Genomic DNA, 5,000 nt, shown 5'->3' with positions numbered 1-5,000 from the left:
GCCGGCCGCTCAGCACGGGCGCTTATGGTGGTAAACTGCCGCGCGTACAGACCAACCGGCCGGGCTGCTGGTACTTAGCCGCTGAAACTATGGTCGATTCGAACATATATTAACATACGATTTTTATTCGATAAATCGTTATTGTACATATTAAACGTTAGTTTCCACCGAAAGAAAAATTTTTTAGAATTTTTTTTTTCCAAAAATTGCAAGAGTAAACTTTTTTAATATTCGATTTAAAAATTTTTAAATGCTTAATCCTTACATTAAACTACTGGGAGAACTCAGAAATCATAATGAAAAAAATTACAAAAATTTATTTTTCTCAGAAACTCCGAAAAACAGAGTGGTCGAATCCGTGCAAGCCGGAATTTTTCTAAGTCCCCACGGTCAAGAGTAAACTTTTTTAATAAGCGTTTTAAAATTATTTCAATGTTTAATCCATGCGTAAACATGATGTTTATTAACGTTTTTAACATTAAAAAAAATTACAAAAATTTATTTTTCAAAAAAAATGGAAAAAACCGATTCGTCGGAGCGAGGTGTCCAGCCCGTGCGGTAATTCCAGCAGGCGAATCGGACTTCCCGAAATTTTTCTAAGTCCCACGGTCGACACCAACTTTTTTAATAAGCGTTTTAAAATTATTTCAATGTTTAATCCATGCGTAAACATGACGTTTATTAACGTTTTTAACGTTAAAAAAAATTACAAAAATTTATTTTTCGGAAAAAATGGAAAAAACCGATTCGTCGGAGCGAGCTGTCCAGCCCGTGCGGTAATTCCAGCAGGCGAATCGGACTTCCCGAAATTTTTCTAAGTCCCACGGTCGACACCAACTTTTTTAATAAGCGTTTTAAAATTATTTCAATGTTTAATCCATGCGTAAACATGACGTTTATTAACGTTTTTAACGTTAAAAAAAATTACAAAAATTTATTTTTCGGAAAAAATGGAAAAAACCGATTCGTCGGAGCGAGGTGTCCAGCCCGTGCGGTAATTCCAGCAGGCGAATCGGACTTCCCGAAATTTTTCTAAGTCCCACGGTCGACACCAACTTTTTTAATAAGCGTTTTAAAATTATTTCAATGTTTAATCCATGCGTAAACATGACGTTTATTAACGTTTTTAACATTAAAAAAAATTACAAAAATTTATTTTTCGGAAAAAATGGAAAAAACCGATTCGTCGGAGCGAGCTGTCCAGGCCGTGCGGTAATTCCAGCAGGCGAATCGGACTTCCCGAAATTTTTCTAAGTCCCACGGTCGACACCAACTTTTTTAATAAGCGTTTTAAAATTATTTCAATGTTTAATCCATGCGTAAACATGACGTTTATTAACGTTTTTAACGTTAAAAAAAATTACAAAAATTTATTTTTCGGAAAAAATGGAAAAAACCGATTCGTCGGAGCGAGCTGTCCAGCCCGTGCGGTAATTCCAGCAGGCGAATCGGACTTCCCGAAATTTTTCTAAGTCCCACGGTCGACACCAACTTTTTTAATAAGCGTTTTAAAATTATTTCAATGTTTAATCCATGCGTAAACATGACGTTTATTAACGTTTTTAACGTTAAAAAAAATTACAAAAATTTATTTTTCGGAAAAAATGGAAAAAACCGATTCGTCGGAGCGAGGTGTCCAGCCCGTGCGGTAATTCCAGCAGGCGAATCGGACTTCCCGAAATTTTTCTAAGTCCCACGGTCGACACCAACTTTTTTAATAAGCGTTTTAAAATTATTTCAATGTTTAATCCATGCGTAAACATGACGTTTATTAACGTTTTTAACATTAAAAAAAATTACAAAAATTTATTTTTCGGAAAAAATGGAAAAAACCGATTCGTCGGAGCGAGGTGTCCAGCCCGTGCGGTAATTCCAGCAGGCGAATCGGACTTCCCGAAATTTTTCTAAGTCCCACGGTCGACACCAACTTTTTTAATAAGCGTTTTAAAATTATTTCAATGTTTAATCCATGCGTAAACATGACGTTTATTAACGTTTTTAACGTTAAAAAAAATTACAAAAATTTATTTTTCGGAAAAAATGGAAAAAACCGATTCGTCGGAGCGAGGTGTCCAGCCCGTGCGGTAATTCCAGCAGGCGATCCGGGGTACTCGAAATTTTTCTAAGTCCCGACGGTCAAGAGTAAACTTTTTCATCACATATTTCAAAATTTTTTAATGTTTAATCCACGCATAAAAACGCAGTTTATTAACGTTTTTAACGTTGAGAAAATTGACAAAAATTTTTTTTTCACTGAAAATGGAAAAAATGTATCGGTCGATGCGGGCTATCCAGGCCGTGCGGTAATTCCAGCAGGCGATCCGGGGTACTCGAAATTTTTCTAAGTCCCGACGGTCAAGAGTAAACTTTTTCATCACATATTTCAAAATTTTTTTAATGTTTAATCCACGCATAAAAACGCAGTTTATTAACGTTTTTAACGTTGAGAAAATTGACAAAAATTTTTTTTTCACTGAAAATGGAAAAAATGTATCGGTCGATGCGGGCTATCCAGGCCGTGCGGTAATTCCAGCAGGCGATCCGGGGTACTCGAAATTTTTCTAAGTCCCGACGGTCAAGAGTAAACTTTTTCATCACATATTTCAAAATTTTTTTAATGTTTAATCCACGCATAAAAACGCAGTTTATTAACGTTTTTAACGTTGAGAAAATTGACAAAAATTTTTTTTTCACTGAAAATGGAAAAAATGTATCGGTCGATGCGGGCTGTCCAGGCCGTGCGGTAATTCCAGCAGGCGATCCGAGGTACTCGAAATTTTTCTAAGTCCGAACGGTCAAGAGTAAACTTTTTCATCACATATTTCAAAATTTTTTTAATGTTTAATCCACGCATAAAAACGCAGTTTATTAACGTTTTTAACGTTGAGAAAATTGACAAAAATTTTTTTTTCACTGAAAATGGAAAAAATGTATCGGTCGATGCGAGCTGTCCAGGCCGTGCGGTAATTCCAGCAGGCGAATCGGACTTCCCGAAATTTTTCTAAGTCCCACGGTCAAGAGTAAACTTTTTTAATAAGCGTTTTAAAATTATTTCAATGTTTAATCCATGCGTAAACATGATGTTTATTAACGTTTTTAACATTAAAAAAAATTACAAAAATTTATTTTTCAAAAAAAATGGAAAAAACCGATTCGTCGGAGCGAGGTGTCCAGCCCGTGCGGTAATTCCAGCAGGCGAATCGGACTTCCCGAAATTTTTCTAAGTCCCACGGTCGACACCAACTTTTTTAATAAGCGTTTTAAAATTATTTCAATGTTTAATCCATGCGTAAACATGACGTTTATTAACGTTTTTAACGTTAAAAAAAATTACAAAAATTTATTTTTCGGAAAAAATGGAAAAAACCGATTCGTCGGAGCGAGCTGTCCAGCCCGTGCGGTAATTCCAGCAGGCGAATCGGACTTCCCGAAATTTTTCTAAGTCCCACGGTCGACACCAACTTTTTTAATAAGCGTTTTAAAATTATTTCAATGTTTAATCCATGCGTAAACATGACGTTTATTAACGTTTTTAACGTTAAAAAAAATTACAAAAATTTATTTTTCGGAAAAAATGGAAAAAACCGATTCGTCGGAGCGAGGTGTCCAGCCCGTGCGGTAATTCCAGCAGGCGAATCGGACTTCCCGAAATTTTTCTAAGTCCCACGGTCAAGAGTAAACTTTTTTAATAAGCGTTTTAAAATTATTTCAATGTTTAATCCATGCGTAAACATGATGTTTATTAACGTTTTTAACATTAAAAAAAATTACAAAAATTTATTTTTCAAAAAAAATGGAAAAAACCGATTCGTCGGAGCGAGGTGTCCAGCCCGTGCGGTAATTCCAGCAGGCGAATCGGACTTCCCGAAATTTTTCTAAGTCCCACGGTCGACACCAACTTTTTTAATAAGCGTTTTAAAATTATTTCAATGTTTAATCCATGCGTAAACATGACGTTTATTAACGTTTTTAACATTAAAAAAAATTACAAAAATTTATTTTTCGGAAAAAATGGAAAAAACCGATTCGTCGGAGCGAGCTGTCCAGGCCGTGCGGTAATTCCAGCAGGCGAATCGGACTTCCCGAAATTTTTCTAAGTCCCACGGTCGACACCAACTTTTTTAATAAGCGTTTTAAAATTATTTCAATGTTTAATCCATGCGTAAACATGACGTTTATTAACGTTTTTGACATTAAAAAAAATTACAAAAATTTATTTTTCGGAAAAAATGGAAAAAACCGATTCGTCGGAGCGTGCTGTCCAGGCCGTGCGGTAATGCCAGCAGGCGATCCGGGGTACTCGAAATTTTTCTAAGTCCCGACGGTCAAGAGTAAACTTTTTCATCACATATTTCAAAATTTTTTTAATGTTTAATCCACGCATAAAAACGCAGTTTATTAACGTTTTTAACGTTGAGAAAATTGACAAAAATTTTTTTTTCACTGAAAATGGAAAAAATGTATCGGTCGATGCGGGCTATCCAGGCCGTGCGGTAATTCCAGCAGGCGATCCGGGGTACTCGAAATTTTTCTAAGTCCCGACGGTCAAGAGTAAACTTTTTCATCACATATTTCAAAATTTTTTTAATGTTTAATCCACGCATAAAAACGCAGTTTATTAACGTTTTTAACGTTGAGAAAATTGACAAAAATTTTTTTTTCACTGAAAATGGAAAAAATGTATCGGTCGATGCGAGCTGTCCAGGCCGTGCGGTAATTCCAGCCGGCGATCCGAGGTACTCGAAATTTTTCTAAGTCCGAACGGTCAAGAGTAAACTTTTTCATCACATATTTCAAAATTTTTTCAATGTTTAATCCACTCATAAAAACGCAGTTTATTAACGTTTTTAACGTTGAGAAAATTGACAAAAATTTTTTTTTCACTGAAAATGGAAAAAATGTATCGGTCGATGCGGGCTGTCCAGGCCGTGCGGTAATTCCAGCAGGCGATCCGGGGTACTCGAAATTTTTCTAAGTCCGAACGGTCAAGAATAAACTTT

Source organism: Nomia melanderi, unplaced genomic scaffold (genome assembly GCF_051020985.1).
Source record: "Nomia melanderi isolate GNS246 unplaced genomic scaffold, iyNomMela1 scaffold0545, whole genome shotgun sequence".
Lineage (NCBI taxonomy): Eukaryota > Metazoa > Arthropoda > Insecta > Hymenoptera > Halictidae > Nomia > Nomia melanderi.
The sequence above is the reverse complement of the archived record's forward strand: the minus strand, read 5'-3'. Positions refer to the sequence as shown.